The sequence below is a fragment of the Capsicum annuum genome, chromosome 10 (assembly GCF_002878395.1).
Source record: "Capsicum annuum cultivar UCD-10X-F1 chromosome 10, UCD10Xv1.1, whole genome shotgun sequence".
In the NCBI taxonomy this organism is placed as follows: Eukaryota; Viridiplantae; Streptophyta; class Magnoliopsida; order Solanales; family Solanaceae; genus Capsicum; species Capsicum annuum.
Genome location: NC_061120.1, coordinates 157,869,213 through 157,892,738, shown reverse-complemented (window position 1 = coordinate 157,892,738; position 23,526 = coordinate 157,869,213). Strand labels below are relative to the sequence as shown.

Below are 23,526 nucleotides of genomic sequence, written 5' to 3'. Positions count from 1 at the left end.
TACTGGAAAATGGACAATTATGAAACTGCACTTCACGGCGACGTGGTGCTATCGTGGTGTACTACTATCTTTCACTAAAAGTGTCAAAACTTCTTACCTGAGTATTAGATTTAGGAGAAATTGGTATTGTTGGAAAGATGATTCAATTTTCTACAATTTGGTTGGTCTATATCAGGGAAATTCTACACGTATCAAGAGTTATACACTTTCTACATCTACATGCATCTCATAAAGATAGTGCCTCCAAATTCTCAATGCAAATACAACAGCAGCTAACTCAAGATCATGGGTAGGGTAGTTCTTTTCATGAGGCTTAAGCTATCTAGAATCACATACTATAACCTTACCACTCTATATTAAAACACAACCCAAACCAATTCTAGAAGCATCAAGATAGACAATGAACCCATCTGTACCATCAGGTAGTACTAAAACAAGGGTTGAAGTAAGTCTAGTCTTCAACTCTTGAAAAGTCTTCTCATAGGAATCTAACCACTGAAACCTAACTTTCTTATGAGTTAATCTAGACATAGGGGATGCAATATACAAAAAACCTTAACAAAACATCTGTAATAGCTAGCTAAACCGAAGAAACTTTTGATATCTGATGGAGAGATAGGTCTAGGCCAGTTTTTTATTGCTTCTGTCTTTTGGGGGTCAACTTTAACGCCATCACTTGAAATAATATGATAGAGAAAAGCTACTTATCTTACCAAAAATTCACATTTGTTGAATTTGGCGAACAACTGGTTTTCCCTAAGAGTTTGCAACACAATTCTAAGATGGTCTGCATGGTCATCCTTACTACGAGAATAGACAAGAATATCATTGATAAAGACTGTGACAAACATATCCAAATAATATTTGAACACTCTGTTCATCAAGTCCATGAAGGCTACTGGGGCATTTGTCATCCCGAAAGACATGACTAGAAACTCGAAATGACCATAACGGATTCTGAAAGCTGTCTTTGGAATATCACAGTCCCTTACTCTAAGCTTATGATATCCGGATCTAAGGTCTATCTTAAAGAAACCCTGTAGTTGGTTGAATAAGTCATCAATCCTATGAAGAGGATATTTGTTTTTTATTGTGACTTTATTTAGATGATGATAGTCAATGTACATTCACAAAACCCCATCTTTCTTTCACATGAATAGGATGGGAGTGCCCCATGGAGAGACACTGGGCCTTATGAAACCTTTATCTAAGAGGCCTTTAAGCTGCTCTTTTAACTCCTTAAGCTCGGCTGGATTCATACGATATAGAGAAATGGAGATGGGATGAGTATCTGGAAGACGGTCAATACCGATTTCTATTTCCCTATCGGGAGGTACTCCTGGCAAATCTTTAGGAAAAACTTCAGGAAAGTCATTGACTATACGAACTAACTAAACTGTTGGAGCCTTAGACATAGTGTATTTAACTCAAACTAGATGATAGATGCACCCTTTTGAGATCAACTTTCTGGACATAATATAGGATATGAAATGACTCTTGGGATACACTGAATTACCTTCCCACTCAAAGACTGGCTCATCAAGAAACTGAAACTTCACCAATCGGCTGCAACAATCTATAGATACATAATAGAACTGGAGCCCATCCATGCCCAAAATAAGGTCAAAGTTAATCATATCTAACTCTATTAAGTCTATAAATATGATCTTATGAAGGACAGTGATATAACACTTTCTATAGATTTATTTGGCAATAACTGACTCACCTACTGAGGTAGAAACTAAGAAGGGCTTAGGGAGATTTTTAGGATGTATTTCAAAATTTATTGCAACTAGTGGGGTCACATAAGAGAGATTTAATTCGAGGTCTAACAACACATAAACATCAAGACGAAAGACACAAAGCATACCAGTAACAACATCCGGTGAACTCTCCTGCTCCTAATGGGTTGGTAAAGCATAAAACTAATTCTGGCACTAATTGCCACTGGTAATGGATGATGTGCCATGGGGAGGGACTGGGTGACCAAGAAAAGCTGGTGCGCTAGTAGCCTGAGTCTGGGGATGAATATCCCTATTTCCCTGCTTAGCATAAGGACTCTCTTTGATTCTATGTCCTAACTTACCACAACCATAACAACCTTTTTGTCCCAACAAACAATCTCCAAGATAATTCTTACCATACTTAGAACATGAAGGATAACTGAGTTTTCCACTCACACTATTCTGAGATCTGGACATAGAAGTCATACCCCACCACTCCTGCCTAGCTTTGGGGTGGGAGCACTAGCTGAAGATGGTGTTGGCATAGACAAGAAACTCTAAAATTGTGAAAATTTCCCTCTCGAAACTTTGTCTCACCATAATCAAACTGCCCGATTCTAGCCTTCTTATTTCCTCTCTCTCTCTCCTTCAACTTTCTACCTCAATCTGTTAAGCATGAATCATCAGCCTAGCAAGATTCATGTCCCTAATAAGTATGGAAGTCCTATACTCCTTGACTACCAGACCAGATACTCCAGTAACAAACTTACTCATACTCGACCTAGGGTCAGCCATCATACCAGAGGCATACTTAGACAACTGGTTGAACTTAAGGAAGTACTCTTTCACTATCATCGAGCCCTGCCTCAGTTTCATAAACTCTTCTACCTTAGTTTCTCTCATTTCATATGGAAACAACCTATCTACAAATATGTCCTAAAATACCTGCCAACTCATTGGAGCTGCATTCTCACCTCTACTATTCTTCCGCATAACCACCCAATCATATGCCACATCCTTCAGTCTATAGGATGCCAACTTTACACTCTCTTTCTTAGTAACATGCATAATATGGGTGATCTTTCTCACCTCATCTAAGTAAAGTTGTGGGTCCTCACCTACTTTTGACCCAAAGAACTCTGTGGATTCATTCTCACGAAGTCATGAATTCTGGCTGCTGCTAAATTACTATTCTTCTAAAGTAGGACTATTTCCTGATGGTTGCCCTGAACATTGGCAGTCACAGCTTGGGCTAATGCCTAAAAGACAGCTTGAAATTTAGCATGGAATACATTCTCATTTAAAGAGTCAGTGGGCTGGGTTGGCTAGTTATCATTTCTGCGTGCATTAGCTCAACGAGGAGCCATTTTCAACTGTCACATAAGAGCACGAGTTAAAAATAAATAGAGATACTATAAGCATGATAGATTATTAAAGAAAGAGATGATTTCCTAAAATGTTCTGTAGCCTCTTACTCATAATGTGGCGTGCTTTACACCCATGATCAAAACTCTACGTGAAGCGACTTGTCTAAATCCCTGAGACTCTTACAACCATAGGATTGATACCAAGTTTTTAATGCCTAAAAAATGGGTCCCGAGATGTCACACGGTGCTCAAGACTACGAGTAGCCTCAAGCTAACCCTATAAGCCTTCTACTAAATCTGAAACTCATAATGAAGAAATATAAACATAAAATCAATGCGGAAGTCTGTCTAATCTAATCTGAAATTATCTAAACATAATATCTAAAAATATTAGACTTAACATTCTAGCAATCAATAATGGAAATTTGAATTACATCTAGCAGTCTAACAAGCCTCAACTACTAATAACTAAAAAGCCACTAGGACAAGCCCTAGCTGACTTGAACTGGCTAAAAATACTGAATCAACTACTCTAATAAGCTGAAATACTAAATAACTGGGTCCCCAAACTATGAGGACTCACCAACTGTGAATGTAGATGAAGATGCTCGAAACCACTCACGATGTTCAAACTGAGCAACTGAACCTACGTTATTAAACAATGTAGAACATAGACATATATGTGGATTAGCACTTTTGGAATGTACTGAGCATATGGGTTCGAATGCATAAGTAAAACAATATCTCAACATTATTATAAATTTGTAAAAGAATGCATGCTAAGTGTAGATGACTCATATTATCTTGAATAACTAAAAACTGAGAATCATAATCATGAGTAGTAAAGCTTATTGTATAAATCTAGTAAATCATAACACTTAGTTCTAAAAGTTATACTTGTGTTCTAACTTTAAATCATCGACCTAAGTGTAGAAAGGATTTGTTTTTCTATTTGTAAACTGAAAGATGAAATCTAGTAGCTAATGTCTTATGTAAAGCAATATCTGAATAAAGCTATGAGCCTTTACACTTAGTTTCTAAAAGATTTTCTGTTATTCTTACTCTTTTCTATAGGGAGGTTCTTCTAACCGACATGTACTATGTGAGCGATCATAGTGTCCAACGCCTAGTTCCCTTATGGGAAAACCTCATGTTGGGGAGAGATGTTATACTCTTCCAAGGAGTATAACCTCAGCAAAGTGATCACATCTATAACTGTCATCCATATAGAAATGGGAATAATTTGATAATCTAAACCTACGTTGGTTCGTAGTTCTGGGGCATGCAATCATACCCAACTCAATGATAAATACTACTCCTTTCAATCTATATGCTCATTCTGTAGGAAATGTACCTTTAAAACTAGTATAAGGGTTTACAACGAAAACCAATCATGCATTTGTTCATTATAAACTGTAATGAAACTGTAAATTGGATTCCATATCTAAGCTGAGGATCAAAAAAATAAATCTTGTTCAAATTTTGGATATAAACTAATTATGGGAAGCTTAAAAGCATAATCTTCTTAAAATATCAACATTCAACCTAGGGCTTAGTAACCCATGCTTCTGATTCATGTCAATCATCAAAAAGTTTATGCTAAATAATGAAAACCTAGATATTTCAATTCTAAATCTGGAAAAAAATGTCATACGTATATAAATGGAAAAGTAGACATGCAATTCAACATTTAAATCACTTATAGGATCATAATCTTCAAATAACAATATTTGGGTATGAACCCTAATTTGAAACTTATGTAAATTCATGTGAAATTAACTTCAAAATTTAATTTTGGACACAAGAATGAAAGAATTATCCTTTTTGAAAATCCCACATACCTTAATTAATGAATAGATGAAAAAGATTGAACTTTGAGTTCCTATTTGTTATCTTAAAGATTTTTTCTTAAAGATCTTGAAATGAGAATCTTGAATTTTAGGTTTTCTTGGAAAAAGAATGATGGAATTTAGATTTCTTGAGATTTGAAATTTGAAGTTCTAGGGTTTCTTGGAGAGAAATTTTAGTGAAAGTAAGCGTATTAGGCTTAGAATAGGCTTAATCTAGTATTTTTCATGATTTGGGATCTTGGGAAAAGACTAAGTTGCCCTTTGAAATTTTATGTTTGGAATTGAAATCCTGATTTTGGACTCCACCATGATGCGGTGCAATCGCAGTGGCTCACTGGAAAAGAAATAGTGTCATTTTGGGCTCTGGCTCGACACGGTGCTATCGCATTGCATCACTAAAAAGGATGAGTGTGAAATTGCACTCCACCGTGATGCGGTGTTTGTTTCCATCGAGAATTCTAGCGCAATACTAAAAAATCGCGGTGAGCTACTGGAAAGGTATGAATGGGATTTTGGGATTCACTATGATACGGTATAATCATGGTACTTCATAGGAAAATGGACAATTATGAATCTATACTACACCGCGACGTGGTGCTATCATGGTGAACTACTGCTTTTTACTAAAAGTGTCATAAATTCTCACCCAAGTATCATATTTAGGCAAAATTGATATCGTTGAAAAGTTGATTCAATTTTCTATAATTTGGTGGGTCTATATCAGGAAAATTCTACACGTATCAAGAGTTATATACTTTTAAAGTTGACCATTGACACACTAGGAGCTAAATAGGACTAAGAAAAGTATAGGGTATTACAGTGGTGTACCAATGGTATAAGGAATGGGATCAGATAAGGGGTGACACTGATGAGTAATCACTATGGAAGGATTTATTTAATACTTTTATGGACTAATTCTTTCCTACAAAGTTGAGAAAAGCTAAGGCAGAAGATTTTATTAATTTAGAGCAATGTAAGATATCTGTCAAGAAGTATGCCTTGAAGTTTCACCAGTTGTCTCGGTATGCTTCGGAGATGGTTTCTAGTATGAGGACTCAGATAAGAAAGTTTGCTTTGAGATTGTCTCATCAGTTAATCCTTGAGAGTAAGGTTGCCTTGTTAATCAAAGACATAGATATCTCCAGGTTAGTTGTATCTATGCAACAGGTAGAGAAAGAGAAGAATAAGTAGGATGAGTTGGGAGAGAGGCAGAGAAAAAAGTTTAGATTCTTTGAGTAGGGTAGAGGACAACAGCAAGTGGTGGGGATGGTAGAAAGTGGCCCAAGAAGAAGTGGGATAATTCGGGATCTTATTCAACGGCTAGTACTCCTTACACAAAGCTTCTCGGGTGATAGACATTTCCATGGTGGCAATAACTTTAGGACATAGAGTGCCCGATCTTAGGCTAGTAGGGCCCAGCTAGATCCATTATATCCTTTCTGTAGGTTTTATGGTAGATTGTATCGAGGTTACTATGATAAGGAGAGAGATAAGTGCTCCAACTGTGGTCAGCCAAGGCATATGCTAAGAAACTGTCTAATTGGTAAGGTTGGTTCGGTGTCAAACAAGATTCCAGTTGCTTCATCCTCAGCTTCAACACCAAAGGGTGCACTATCTACTTCCAGCTCTGGTCGAAACCGTCTCGATGCTCTCACACCTAATAGGAGTCTGAGGCATTACCTGATGTTATGACTGGTATGTTGAAACTATTTTCCTGTGATGTGTACTTTTTACTTGATCTGGGGTTTACTTTCTCTTATGACCCTATTTGTGGTTGTGCATTTTGGTTTTCATCCGGAATATATTCCAAACCTTTTTTCTAGTTTTACCCAGTAGGTGACTCTTTGATTGCTAGGAGAGTTTATAGAGGGTGTGTTGTATCTTTGGGAGTAAAGAAACTTTGGTAAATCTATTGAATTAGATATGGTGGATTTAGATGTTACATTGGGTTTGAATTGTTTGCACTCGTGCAATGCTTCTCTAGACTATCAGACCAGTAAGGTCATTTTTAAATTCCCCAATGAGCTGATTATTGAGTAAAAGGGTGGTTCCTTAGCTCCTAGGGGGAATTTCACATCTTATCTTAAAGCTTAGAGATTAATCTCTAAGGGGTGTCTCTATCATCTAGTTTGGGTTAAAGATTCTAACTCGAATGGTCCCCCATACAGAATGGCTCCGACTGAGTTGAAGGAGCTTAAGGAATAACTCAATGATCTTTTAGATAAGGGTTTCATCCATCCTAGTGTGTCCCCATGGGGTGCACCAATGTTATTCATGCATAAAAAGGATTGTTTCCTTTGGATGTGTATTAATTATCGATAGTTGAATAAGGTGATGGTAAGAAAAGTATCCTCTTCCAAGGATAGATAATTTGTTTAATCAGTTGTAGGGTGATAAGTTTTTCTCTAAGATTAATCATATATTTGGGTATCATCAGTTAAATATTAGGGAGAAGGATATTGGTAAGACTACCTGCCGAACCCAGTATGGGCATTTTAAGTTTTTGGTTATGTCTTTTGGGTTGACCAATGACCCAGCGGCATTCATGGATTTGATAAATAGGGTCTTCTATCAATTTTTAGATTTGTTCATCACTATTTTCATAGACACTATTCTGGTGTATTCTAAAAGTAATGTGGATCATGCAAATCACCTTCACATTGTGTTACAGACCTTGAAGGAGCAGCAGTTGTTTGACAAGTTTTTGAAATAAGAATTCTGGTTCAACACTGTTACTTTTCTCGGTCATATCATTTATGATGAAGGTAGCATGGTGGATTTGCAGAAAGTTGCAGTGGTTAAGAAGTGGCCTAGACCCACGAATCCAACCGATATTCGAATCTTCTTAGGTTTAGTTAGTTATTATAGGATGTTTGTGGAAATTTTTTCCACTACAACTGCCCTGTTGACTAAGTTGACTCAGAAGAAGGTCAAGTTCTTGTAGTTTGATTCTTGTGAGGGGAGTTTTGAGAAGCTAAAAGATAAGCTAACTTCGACTCTGATTTTAACTTTTCCTGAAGGCACTGATGGGTTTGTGGTCTATTATGTTGCGCCCCGTATGGGACTTAGTTGTGCTCTGATGTAGCATAGAAAGGTGATAGCTTATTCCTTTAGGTAGTTGAAGGTGCATGAGAGGAATTATCTAACTCATGACTTAGAATTATTAGTTGTGGTGTTCGTATTAAAAAACTGGCATCACTATTTGTATGGAGTGCATGTCGATATCCTCTCTGATCATAAAAGCCTACAGTATGGGTTTTCTCAGAAAGAGTTTAACCTCAGGCAAAGGAGATGGCTTGAGCTTTCACTACCACCCCAAGTAAAGCTAATGTGGTTGTTAATGCTCTTAACAGGTTATCCATGGGGATTCTAGCTCATGTGGATAGGGAGAGCGGGAATTGGTAAAGGATATTCACTGCTTGGCTAACCTTGGAGTTTGCCACTTGGACTCTGAGAATAGTGGTGTGTTAGTGCAGGAAGTAGTGCTATCATCTCTAAGTGTTGAAATCAAGAATGAGTAGATGTTAGATCTTGTCTTGATGAGGATCAAGGATGATGTATGTGGGCAGAAGGTGATGGTTTTCGAGATTAGTAGTGATGGTACCTTGCAGTAGAAGGAGAGGTTACGTGTTCCTGACGCCGATGGTTTGCGCGAGAGGATCTTGACTGAGGCACATGAGTCACACTATGCTATCCATCCTAGTTAGACAAAAATGTATCATGACCTTAAGGAGATATATTGGTGGAACAATATAAAGAGAAAGGTGTCTACTTTTATGGCTAAGTATATGGTATGTCAACAAGTAAAAGTTGAGCACATGAGGCCCGATGAATTATATCAAGAAAATGAATTGCCTGAATGAAAGTGGGAAATAATCAATGTCCTCGGTCTTGAAATTAATTTGATTTGGTTTAGGTCATCAAGGATAGGATGATGAAGTCGGCTCACTTTTTTCTTGTGAGGATGAACTTATCCGCTAAGGATTATGCGAGGTTGTACCTCCAAGAGATTGTAAAGTTACATAGGGTACCTGTTTATATCATCTCTGGTCGTGGTACGTAATTTACGTCTCACTTTTGGCAGTCGTTTCAGAAAGGATTAGGGACTATGGTTAGTCTGAGTACTAATTTTCACCCAAATTCGGATGGGCAAGAAAAAAGGACTATTCAGACATTGGAGTATATATTTTGTACTTGCATGATGGACTATGATGGTAGTTGGGTTGAGCACTTACCTCTTTTAGAGTTTGCTTACAACAATAGTTACCGCTCTAGCATTAGGATAGTTCCATTTAAAGCATTGTATGGTGGTGTAGATAACCTATTGGTGGTTTGAGGTTGGTGACGCGGAGTTGTTTGGCCCAAACTTGGTTCAACAGGCTATGGAAAAGGTAAAAGTGATTTGGGATAGCCTTAAGGCTGCCCAAAGTTGCCAAAAGTCCTAAGCGAACGTGAGTAGAAGGGACTTGGAGTTTGAGGTTGGAAATAGGGTATTCCTGAAGGTATCTCCCATGAAGGGAGTGATGTGGTTTGGGAAGAAGGGGAAGCACAGTCCCCGGTATGTTTGTCCTTATGTGATTTAAGAAAGTTTGGTAATATTTCATATGAGTTGGAGTTGCCTTCTAGCTAGAGCTTCATTCAGCCGATGTTCCATGTTTCTATGTTAAGAAAATGCTTGTGTGACCTATCGTAAATTATTCCTATCGAGGATATTGTTATTTTAGATTATTTGTCTTATGAAGAGATCCCAATTGAGATCTTGGATTGTCAGGTTCATCGATTGTGGACCAAGGATGTGGCTTAGGTAAAGGTTCTTTGGAGGAACCACAAAGTTGAAGAAGCTACTTGGGATGCAGAAGAGGATATGAAGTCCAAGTATCCATTATTATTTTTTTCTCCAAAAAGTCGTGCGGAAGGTATGTGTTCTTCATAACATCTTTGTAGTCAAACTTTGTTAAAGAAAAGATTAATTCCTTGTATCTTTGTTTTCTAACTTAGTTAAAGTTCAAAATTAAGGTGTTCGGGTGTGAATCATGTTGTACTACCTTATTCCATCATTCGAAAATGAATTATCCAAGTGAGGGAGAATTGAAACATCCTAGGATCTGGTCCTTAGAAGCTTCCCGGGTTTTGAGCTCTCTGGCCATCATACGACTAAAGCTTACTAGACGTATGATGTGGGTACGACTTAGTAGTTCAAGCCATATGATAATCATTGTGTGGTAGATCATTTACCATCCAAGGTATAAGTGGACATTATAAGAGTCGTATGTACATGATACGAGTGGTATGGTCCAAAATCGTATGTTATTTATTATCTAGCCTTGACATTCTGCTTGGGGTACAACTAGGTGGGTACTTATCGTATAGTGATGGTATGGTTTGGTCAAGGGAATTCGTATATTGGAAAGAATATGGAGTCCAACTTCTTGTCCTTAGTATGAGTTAGGGATACTGCTCGTATGATGGGGTACGAGTGAGGTGCCCAAACCGTACCCACCTGCGGAAATTTTTACAGCTTAAATTAAGGGTATTCTGGAGATTTATCCTCTTAACCTCTCATGTCCTCATGACTTAAAACACTATTGGAACTTCATTTACCCCATTATTATCAATCAAAACCACTTTAAACATTCTTAAATCTCTCTCAAGCTTTTGGTTCAAAAAGGGTTGGGGTTTCCTCAAGGTGATTCATTTAGGGGATTTTAAGAGCAAATATCTCCATTTTATTTGGTATCTAAGGCATGTTACTCTTTCCTCATTGTTAGTTCAACTAAATTCATGTTTTAATGAATGGTTTTCATGATTCAGTTGTGGGTATTGTTTGGTTTTGAATTATATGTTGGGGGTTTTGGTTGTTGATGTATGAATATTGTTTTCCTAGGTTTTATTTATGGTTTTTTATGTTATAATGGTGATTTGAACTTATGGTTTCATGGGAATGGTCAATTGGTACTTGGTTTTGATTTTGAAAACTGTATGCTCTCAACATGTTTGATAAAATGCCTATGAGAATGGTTTTTCTTACATAGTTGGACTTTCATTAAAAACTTTGGATTGCGTAATATGATAATGGAACTTAAAGTTGGTTTGGATGGTTTAAATGTTCAAATATCATGGCATGAAAAACCTTGTGGGGTACACGGGAATCCCCCAAGTGATTTTAATAATGGAAACTATAGGGCACATGGGAATCATTAAGGATTGGCTAATGACATTGCTTGCAAGCTATAGTTGGTATGACGATACCACTACATAATACATTGGTAATTAACTCTAGAATTGGTGGTTTGGTTATGTGCTAAAGGTTTTAATTGAGCAATAATGGAGGATTCTGATAGCTAACTGTGAAGGTGTGAGTCTAATGGACAGACACTGAAAACTCATGTTTGCCGACATGAGGGTTACTCATGGTGACCATCTACTTGTGGGATATATGGGAATCCCCTAAGTTTATACTTGTATATATGTATCATGAAGGGCGAAGGGTTCAATAAAATCCTCTACCCATGTGATATCTTCGGTTCGTGCGGCTACACATACTGAGGCCCGTTCAGGGGGTAACACTGGACCCATACTACCCGTGGGTGGTTTTAGGACAGTTAAGCTACGCAAACCCAGCTTACAGTTTTATATGCATGCTAAACTCAGTTCTCCTTCCCAACATGGTATCTATGTATATGTATGTGATTCCATATGGTTATTTACTTGGTTTTAAATATTGGCATTATTTTCTCCTTACTCTTTAGTACATACTAGCGTTCACCCACTAACCCATTTTCAAAAGCTGTGTCCTCATGTGATGTAGGAACTGGCCATACTACTACTCCTGCTCAGTGATTGGATTTAGTGATAGCTTGGTGTTGGATTGACGTGGTGAGAGTCCATACTCTAGAAGACTCCATTTCATGTTATGGTCTTCTCTACATACTTATGTTACTTCTTAGACTTTGGTTTTGGCTATGATCAGGGGCATGTCCCGACCGGATGTTATTTTAATTTTGGTTAGAGGCTTTATGAGACTACTTTGGGATGGCATGGACGGTGTCGGTATTGGTGTCAACCTTGGCATTGGTATTGGTATGGGGGCTAACACCGTTTGACTGTATTTGATTTATGGTTGTTCTATTTTGTTATGTTATATAATTGGAATTAGTTCGACATATGGTGTAGGGCGGTTATGATTGACTAATGGGGGTGTTCTCCGGCCTCTATCGGGCTTGAGGCCCCCGACACGACTAGGCTCTTGTTCGGATCGTGTTAAGAACTTTATTCATTTTCTCGTCCCCCTACTTTGATAGGTATAGGTTTCAAAGTTGACTAACTTCTATCAGCAACTCTAAAGAGAGACTTGAGACATTTTTCATTTGAATGGGACTATAATGTAGAAGTCCCATTTCTTTTGGTCTCGACAGCAAAGTGTTTAACAAGATATTTGCATTTTTCTCTACATTTACCTTCTTTAGTGATAAATGTACTAAAATGATCCCAAATCTATGACCTTTCTCTTTCAGTATTACCATCTATAAGATTGAAATTTGTAGGAGTTGTTCTTTATTGCTTTTTAGGAGGATTGTGGAGAAGAGGGGTGCTTTTACCTTTCTTTTGAGGTAGTGATAGAGTCGGAGAATTATCGATAATCATTTCTACATCTATTCCAGTCGTAGTCTCCATGTAAGAATGCGAACACAACAACTTAAGACTTGTCGTAGCAGTAGCAATAAATACTAAAGAATACAGAAACAAAACATCATAAAGGAAACATCAATTAGAAACTAAAAATGAAGTCTAAGAAAAAAATTTTAGAATTAAAAAAAAAATTAAAAATTAAAAAATTCAACATTGTGATTAACAAGAGGTAAATGACTTCTAAGAAACTAGAAAATAAAGATGAAGACAACTTATTAAAAACTTAACTCCATAAAGCAATTAACTATAATATAATTTCATAAGAAAAAAAGAGAAATAAGAGAAACAAACTTAAATCCAAATTGAGGAATGAGGAGGATGAGGAAAGTAAGATGAGGAAATAATGAGGAGAACTCCCTGGAAACTTGAAAAGTAAAATGAAAAATGGGGCAACCGAAGAGTTTTAGGTTTATTGGGTTTTGTATTAATTTGTTGCTAATGGACAAATATTATAACTAAAGGCCTAAGAATATATATCTATTTTTAAATATAAAAAATAAATAAAAGTAATTTAAAGTAATTAGAAAGTAGATTATAAGTAATATTTTTTTATGTATAAAAAGTTAAAATTATATATGTATTATATCGGTTTGGTTTGGATTCGGTTTGATTTTATTTTTGCTAAAATCAAACCAAATCAAGAATGTTCGGATGTTCTTTTCCAACGCCAAACCAATCAAACTAAATCACAAGTTATTTTTTTTTCTCAATTTGATTTAATTTATCTATTCGATTTGACTTGACGATTTGATTTGTCCACCCCTGCTTTTACCCCTCAAAACCAACAGATTACCATGTCATATTATGACTCACATAATAGATTAATTTTACAGATGTGGAAATTCAGACCTAAAAAAAAAGCCTAATCTTCTTCCTTTGACTTGTCCACTTCTTTCTTTTCTTTCTGCATTGCTTCAACATTCTAGTAACTCCCATTTACCCAGACAAGTCATTGGGGGTAATAAGTTGTTCTTCAATATCCAACACATTAATTAAATTTTAATTTTCTCAATTTCCTTGACGCGGTCAATTATTATAGCTCATATTAGCGGATTTTTTTCTTGAATTTGTTTTTTGAATCCTTTGATATAGCAGATTGCATTTCATTTACACCAAACACCAACGATCAATCAGAGCAAAACGGATACAAAATATCACATCAGTAAGGTACAAAACTCCTTCTAGCAGGCTTTGTTCATCCACAACCCAAACACGATATTTCGGGGTTATCTTCATTTTTGAAAAAATAGAGATTTTTGTATTTGTTTGTAGTTCTTGAATGAAATTGTACTCAGCTTTGGGTATTAAAGGAGCATTTGGTGAATATAATCATCATCTTTATAATCTACAGAAATTTTTTTGGGAAACTTACAAATTCGTGGGATGCTTACTTAATTTTAACAATGGATCATATGTCTTGTTTCTGATGGAGGTCAGACCTCCATGAAAGATTCACCAGTGCCGTCACCCAACTTGGTGGTTAATATTTATTTTTAAAAAATGTTGCATATTTAAAAATAAAAAAATAATTATTCTATAACAAAGAATTTATATTATGCATTCTTTGTTTCTTTTTGTAATTTTCTCTATTTCAAGCATTAAGATAATTATATTAAAATAAAAATAAATAATATCAAGTTGTAAACTTTTTTAAATACTACCTTCATTAAGCATTTGACTTTAGATCTCAAAACTTATTGGGCCGTTTCCGACAAGGTGGAGTGGTTTTCTAATTTGTTGTGCAATACAGATAAAGAGGGAAGGGGAAAAGGTTGAAGATGTGTCGATAGAGAAGATTAGGCCTTTTTTTAAGGTGTGAATATCCACATCATCAAAGTCTGACATTTTGTTAGTTTTGAGAGATGAAAGTGAGTTGATTCATTAACGGTAAGAGTAATTTGAGCCTAAAAAAGAATATAATTAATTTATTTTTAATAGTTAAAAAATATTTTTGATCCTTTTTTCGTTATTGGCGATGCATTCAAAATATTTTTTTACTTTATATTGAAATTTATGATGTAGAGCTGAAAATTGTGTGGTGTTTGACTATATGTTTTATAATGAATATTTGAAATGAGGTACATGTTTTGATGTATTTAAACATAACTTTTAATAGAAAGAAAATAGGAAATAAACTATAAGTTATTTGTCAAATTTGAAATATAAATTCAAGATAAAGAAAATTGTATTTTAATTTTTTAATAATCGAACAATGAATTTTAAATAAAGTGAAAAGTTATTATAAAGAAAGAAAGTTTTTATAGCCGGATGGGTCCAAAGAATAGAATTTGAAAAGATATGAGTTATAAAGGTTAAAATTTTTAAAGTACGATGAATGAAAAAATAAGAGGAAAAAATTTAAAAATAAATTTAGTAGGCAATTCTAAAAAGATAAGTGATCATTCAAAGAATTAACTCAATTTTTTATGGTTCATAGTCTCTAATTATCTACATGAGCTTGATAATTTTTATTTTTATTTATCGTAGCAAAAACTTCTACAAAAAATTATCAGACTCAAAACTTATATATTAATCTCAAAACTCTATTGAGGCTGCATTTGTTTTTTTTTTAAGATTCTGACGTCTGAATCTGAATGCACGTCTGAATGATTAAGATGTTGTCTCTACATTTGAAAACTGAATGGTTAAGACTGTTTGATTTTCAATATCTGAATGTACAAAAAAAAAATTATTTGTATATATAATAAAATAAAAAATACAATTCTAATAAAAAACTAATTACATATCAGAAAATATGTAATTTAATACGACAACATTACTATTTGATTGAACGAAAAAATATTTATGTTTGTTAGTGATAGTAGAGATGCTTTATAATAGTGATTGCAGTGACAATGATTTATGTTAGTGATTAGTAATGTTAGTGGTGATAGTTGTGATAGTTGGTATTGTAGTGACTGTTATGATGGTAACAGTTAATAATGGTGGTAGTGATTGTGATGTGACGTCGCTTGATGTTAGTAGTTGAAAGTGTTGATTGTGATGGCTGAAAAATGAATGAATGATGATTGACGATGTGTTCATGCTAGTTGGAGATATTGTTAGTTATGACGGCGGAGATGGTTTCTAGTAGAGATAAATTATAGCAATGATAGTGATTGAAGTGATTATAGAGGTGACGTTACTAGCGCCAATGGTGGTGGCCACCGAAGAATGTGTGGAGGTTGTGATGTATTAGTGGTAGTTAGCGGTGGTGCTAGTTGTGATAGATGAGTTGGTCGATAATAGGTATTTGGCTGGTAGTGGTTGATAATGGTGGTGTTGTTGACGGTGGTGGTGGCGTTAAATATAATTAGAATAATAGAGGTAGTAGGTGTGGTAGTGATTGACAATAGTGATTGGTAGCAATATTTTCCGATGATGGTTGTGAAGGTGGAGGTGGTTGGTGGTAGTGGGTGGTGGTTGACAATGATGGCGGTGGCAGATGTGGTGACCGATGATTATGAATAGAGTGACGGTGAAAATTATCCAATATCAGAATACCTCTTCAGACCTATTAAGACTTGATTCTATATCTGAATGATTAAGACTTATTCAGAGCTATTAAGAGCTCAAATCTTAATAAAAAATAAATACACTTAATAGTCTGAAGTCTGAACCATTCAGATTCAGACCTCCATTAAGTGCAAACAAATGAGCCTTGAAAGAGTCACTAAATAACAAAAAAAAAAACTAATTAAATGGTCAACCAGATCCAGTAAATATCATTCTTTAAAACTAAATTTTCAAATAGAAAAAAATCTAAATTATGTCATATAAATAATAAATAAACACATAACATAATTTTCTTAGAAAAAATTCAATAAAATAAAAAATAAAATATCTTGGAGTGTTTTTTAAAAATGGCATGTATTGAAATAAGAAAAATGATAAATGAGGAAATTTAAAGGGAAAATTTCAGAAATAGCAACTATAGAGCCTTAATTGTAACTTTTATAGCAACAGTTTCAAAATTACAAAAAATAGCAATATGTATTTTGTATTTCAGTAAACTGTTGCTATTTAAATACATATACAATCAGATATTTCCTTCCTAATTTAATGTTAATCTGTTTGAGTTAAATAAGAGAAAAAGTTGTACCTTAATTTATGGCACATTTAATTTTACAGATTCCTTTACCTTATAAAACTTTTTTTTTTACCACAACTGTTAAATTACAACTACTAATTAAAATTCAAAAAACATTTTTCATATGCAGCAACTCAAATCAAATTCAAAATATAGATTCAAATTCAAAAACGTTTTCCTTCATGCTATTTTTTTTTTTGCTGATCGACTAAAATTTTAAAGAAAATATTGAAAATACAATAGTCCAATTACAGGAATTGATCAACTAACTCTATTCTATTTGCGGTTTTCATAAAATTAAAGTGCAAAATTGCTGAAAACTTGTAACAAATTTGTGTAACAGTCGCGAAATTCAAAAATTTGAGATCGTATATGAATTTTATCAGTTCTTGCAAAAAATGGTTTAAGCAAATTTTTTTTTTCAATTTCAAATTTGTTTTTGTTGTTCTGTTATTTGAAAGTTGAGATGCAATTTTTATACGTTAAATTTGAATTTTAGTTTAGAGTAACTAATCGACTAAAAAAAATTTTCTGTTTGAATTGCAGTTTTTTATATACGAATTAGTTGTTTTATATAGTACGTATTTGAGATTTAAACAAACTTGATTCTATTTGTGATTTTCATAAAATAAAATTACAAAAATTACTGAAAAACTTGTAACAAAATTGCGTAACAGTCACGAAATTCAAAAATCTGAGATCGTATATGAATTTTATCAGTTCTCAAAAAAAATGATTTGATCAAAATTCTTTTTTTAAAATTCAAAGTTACATGTGTCGTTATGTAATGTGAAAATTGAGATATAATTGTTATATGTTAAATTTAAATTTTTGTCGATGATAACAAGTATTTGAATAAAAAATATCTTTTCGTTGGAATTCATTTTGCAATTTTGTATATATGAATTAGTTGTTGTATATAATACGTATTTGATATTTAAGTTTATTTTTACTATTTTTTTGTGTTTTGGAGATTGACAATGGCAAGTATACATGTTCTTATTAAACACTCTTATAAATGGACATATAAACAACATTATGAAGATTACATATGTTTCCAGCTATATGTATTTATAATATACATATGCAGTACGTTTATGTGTTCACTGACAGTTTCATATGTTTTTAGCTGTGTGTATTTATAATATACATATGCAGTATTTTATGTGTAAAAATCATGTATTCTTATATGTATTTTTTCAATATGCAGGACATATATTTCCTTTGGCATATGGTGTACTTGATTCTGGAAATGATGCATCTTGGACTTGGTTCTTTGAGAATCTGAAGGAAACATACGATGAAAGAAAACATATGTGTGTAGTTTCTGATCGTAATGCAAGCATCATAAAAGTTGTTGGTGGTGTGTACAATGATGTACCACATTATGCATATATGTGGCGTCTATGAGAAAATGTGCATTAATATTGTTATAATTTAAATGTTGCAGTTATAGTTTGAATGTTGATCTGTTAAATTGAACTAGTTATAGTTAAATTGTAACAATTTTTTTACTGAACTTGGTTAACTTAATTCATTATGAATATATTATACAAGACATATAACATTATTGATTTATACCTAAAAAACTGAAAGTCACACTTATCATATGAGAATCTATTAAGTACCTATGCCCATCTATAAAAACTAAGAATAAGTTAACATACCTTTATGTAATAAATAAAAAAAAATTAAAAATACATATAAAGACATAGCAATTACGTAATCAAAACTTTAAATACGTATGTTTTTTTAAAAAATATATATGCATTAATCGTACGTAAATATGTATTATTCATAGATATATATACATAATTGAAAATAATCTATGGATAACTCATAAATACATATCTGCTTAAATACATATGTATATCTAGTAAAAAATATATGTATTAAACTGGACAACTATATATACATATGCATAGCTGAAAAATGCATATTTAGACAAATGGATATATTTATATCCATAGCAGAAAATATATATTCAGACTTGTAAAAACCATATGCAATATTCATATATACATATGCATTATGCATAAATATATGTGCATTAATAATATATACATAAGCATTATGCATAAATACACATGCATTACTCAAAATACTTATGCATTACTCAAAATACATATGCATCAAATGGAAAATACAAATGCATATATGAAAAATACATATAGTAACTGGAATATACATATTAATTACTCAAAAATATATTCAAAACTGAAAACCACATATTCTACCGACATATGCATAACAGTAACATAAACTAACCAAGAAAAATTCCATTTTATAGTTTAAACATCAAAAATCTAAATATCATATAAAATGAACATTAAAATAACGACTTTCAACATTAACGTAACATATGAAACCTAAGAAATATTCAATTAAATTTTAGTCCACCTAAAGTTAACTGTTATCAAATACAACAAATTCTCCCTAATTGCGCTTGGACCACACAGTTCTTCTTCTTCTTCATGTAGACAACAAAAATGTTATTATTACAAAACATCTTGTACTAATTTTTCGTTAACATATACTTAATACCATCTTCAGTGTCATTGACCGTATGACATCCTATATGTAGAGCAAGTTTGGGCAATACTCTTGTTATGTATATCTGATCACGTAACACCTTACACCACAAAAATATAATTATATGTAAAAACAGCGACACATATGCATTTATGAAATACATCTTACAGTTTCATTATACAATATATCATAAAACTATCATATATATTTTGTGAATACATCACTGTTTCATATCTAAATTATCGAACATCAAAATACAAACATTGTCATCATCTCAAAAATAACAAATACAAGTGAGCAATAAATACAAATATTAATAATAACAAAAAAAATATATCTAACCGATAACAAATACATTTAATATACTTCAAGTAAATCAAATACATATGTATTTTATTTATATATAACTGGTACAAAAATCATGCTTATCAAGAAGAAAGAAGTACATATCATAGTCAAAATCTAATGAATAACAAATACAACTTAACATAAATACAAATCTAGCAATATGTATTCATAAAAACATATCTAAACTGTGACATGTATATACTTTACATTTCAAAACAGTGGCACTTTGTATTTACAGAATACATATTATACTTATATTACAACATAGACATATCTATTTTATGAATACATGAATGGTCCAGGCTAATACTCGCTGGTAAAACACCATTAATTACTGCCGTTGTTGGTCATTGTCACGGTGAAATTCGCCGGATAGACCTTCCCTCTGTCGAAAATCCATCGGGAAATGCCGAAACTGATGAGTCCAATCGAAGCCACCAGCCCACCCATCGCCGGAAACGGCATCCCTTGGCTGAAAAAACACCAAAAAATACAAAACACCAAAACAAAAAAATGAAGCAAAAATTCAAACTTTCTGCATTTCACTAGTGTCTAACTTGTACCAAAGTCGGAATTTTTAACATATTATCGCTAAAAATTCAGCCATATTAAACCGTACCAAGCAAAAATCAGCTCATTAAGCCAAAATAATAGCTATAAAACGAAAAAAAAAAGTGACCTAACAAAACTGATATGAACGTCAAGTCTGCGATGACAATGGAGCAATCAATACACAAGAAGATCCTATACGTCACCGATGCCCAAGTTGGATTCTTAGCATTGCAATCGAAACACATCTAACAAAACAAATCAAAATTTGGAATTAAAAATCATGTAGAAAATCAACCAAAATTAACAGATCTAAAATAGATCTAAATAAATTCTATGTAATCAACAAAATTCAATATAAAAGAGTCCAAAAAGGTTAAATAAAAATTAAAAGAGGAAACCTTATTTTCAGGCTTGGATTTGAGCTTTCAAAAAACAATGTTTTTATCGCTGAAGTTCTTAAAAGCCATGGATATATAGAAATGGAAAATTCTTCAACTTTTCAAATGGAGATTGATAAGAGAGAGAAAAAAAACGGAATTTGAAAAAAAAAATTATCGAAGAAAGACATTGGAGAAAATTGAAACTGATAAATTGGCGTGAAAAGAGGATAATGTAAAGGAAGTGACGCGAAAAGAGGGTAATGAGTTAAAGTCGCGTGCTTCTCAATAAAAAGGGTAAAATATTGTTACTTTTGCTATTAGTTGTAATTTTGAGAAACTATTGTCATTAATTGTAATTAATGTCTTAGGTATGCTAGTTTATGTAATTGAAAGAATGACAGAAAGTTAGTGAAAAAAGGACATTAATGTGTCCTTTGATAGATTGGTAAGTGGATCCCTCTATTTCCATTTGTCAATCAAATAATGCTTCACACAAGTTTGATTTGATGTACCTCATACATAGTAAAAGAAATTTAATTGTACATTTTTTTTATTTAAATTAAATTAATTTTGACAAAAGAATCTTCAACTAAATGGGTGAATTCCTTCATAATAAACTTAGAGTCGAACTCGGAATCTAAGGACTTTTAACTTAAAACTTGATTAATTAGTTTAAACAGCATCATCTTCGATCATCCTACAACTCTAATTATTTAATTTCTTTATTTAGTAAATTAATGAAATATATATTTATATTTTTTTTATAATATTCAAAATATAAAAATATTAGTGAGTACTTTCAATGATTTAAAAGGTTCACAATGAAATTAGGTCTCACAAATAAAAAAAAACTTGAGTTTCAATTTGTTACGGTTATTGTTAACAAAATAAGTTGACTTTGAATAGAAAAATATTGATTCAATTTATGTGAGGATTGAATTGAGTCTCAATTTGTTATGATAATAGTCAACTTAAATGATTGACTTCTAACTGGAGAATATTGATTACATGTATGCTAAGATTGAATTGAGTCTCAATTTGTTATGAAGATAGTCAGCATAAATAGCTAATTTCTAATTAGAAAAATATTGATTCAATATATGTTAAGATTCAATTGAGTCTCAATTTATCACTTAGGACCTAAAACTCAGGACCTGAGGACTCTTGATTTAATACTTGATCAGTTAGTTGGAATAACATCATCTTCGCGCATCCTACAGCTCTAATTATTATTTTTCTTTATTTAGTAAATCAATAAAGTATGGTTTTTTTATTAAGTCGTGAAGGTTTGTATTTTTAATATTGAAAATATGAAAAAATTAGTGATATTTTTTAACATTTTAAAAGGTTTATTAATAAATTAAAACTCACACATCAATAAAAAAAAATGAGTCTCAATTGTCACAACTGTAGTTGTCATAATTAGATGACTTCTAATTGAGAAATAGTAATTCAATCTGCGTTAGGATTGAATATAGTCTCAATTTTTCATTACAAAACTCAAAATAATTAGTTGACTTCTAAATGGGGTATACTTATTCAATCTAATGCGAATTGAATCTCAATTTATCACTATTATAGTCAACATAAATAACTAACTTCTAACTAACGAATGTTAATTCAATTTGTATTATGCTTAAATTGAGTTTCTATTTGTCGCGACTAAATTTAATATAAATGTTTGACGTCACTTATCAAATATTGATTCAATCTACATTAGAACTAAATTAAGTCTCAGTTTATCATGGTTGTAATCAATATAAATATTTGACTTCTAACTGAAAAATATTGATTCATTCTACGTTAAAATTAAATTGAGTCACAATTTATTGCGACTATAATCAACATAAATATTTGACTTCTAATTTAAATAATATTTCACTCTATGATAGGATTGAATTACATCTTAGTTTGCCTTGACTACAATCAACATTAATGGTTGGCTTCTAATTGAGAAATGTTGATTCAATCCATATTAGAATTAAATTGAGTTTGAATTTGTCATGACTATAGTCAGCATAAATGGCTTACTTCTAATTGTGAACTGTTGTTTCAATCTCTATTGAGATCGAATGAGATCTTAATTTATCACGATTATAGTCAAAATATATATTTGACTTCTAATTGAGAAATATTGATTCAGTCTATATTTGGATTGAATCGAGTTTCAATTTGTCATTACTATAATCAGCATAAATGGTAGACTTCTAGTTGGAAAATGTTGATTCAATCTATATTAGGATTGAACCGAGTATCAATTTGTGAATCTTATGACTAGCCAATACAATTGTTGACTTCAAGTAAATTAATTTTACTTCTAAGTTTATTTTTAATGAGATGGAGTAAAAATAATTATAATAATAAAATATTTAATTTGAGATTTTTTGAATTCAATTTTATCAACTACTTAAAAAAATGCAGTGAAATAATATGAAAATACTTTAAATCTTTAGTTAACACGAGTGTTGACTTCTAATAACAAAATTTCACTCCTATGTATATTTTAAAGATTTATTTTCATGAGATGAAGTGAAAAATAATTTAAAAATTAAATTTGAGAATTCTTTTTGGGTTCAATTTTGACCAATTATTTATATTTTTTTAGTAAAATAATAGTATGATATTTTAAATTTTTAGTCAGCACAATTGTTGACTTATAATAATTTAATTTCACTCTTATTCATATTTTTAAGATTTATTATTATGAGATAAGGTGATATCATCCACATAGATGCAACCACAGTGAGAGTGTTCCCAACAGTCTTTAGGAACAAGGAATAATCATTCATGCTAGGTTGGAACCTTGTTGGTTAAAGGGCTGAGTCAAGTTTGGCATACCACTGCCTAGAAGCTTGTCTAAGCCCATATAAAGATTTATTTAGCTTGCAAGCTAAAGATCATAGAGGTACATCAGTTGAAGAGGAAACAGTCATGCCCTGAGGAACCTTCATGTAAACATTTTTAACAATATCACCAAGTAAAAAGGCATTGTTA

General features: G+C 32.6%; 1 long non-coding RNA gene across 1 annotated transcript; it reads right to left on the bottom strand.

The window, feature by feature from the left end:
* Window positions 1-19,680: 19,680 nt before the first annotated feature.
* On the bottom strand, window positions 19,681-20,708 carry LOC107845036. The gene is made up of 3 exons (XR_001666685.2): window positions 20,551-20,708; window positions 20,280-20,397; window positions 19,681-20,072 (listed from the first exon to the last, which is right to left on the bottom strand). It is a non-coding gene; the product is annotated as an uncharacterized LOC107845036 (long non-coding RNA).
* Between the last annotated feature and the right edge of the window lie 2,818 nt (window positions 20,709-23,526).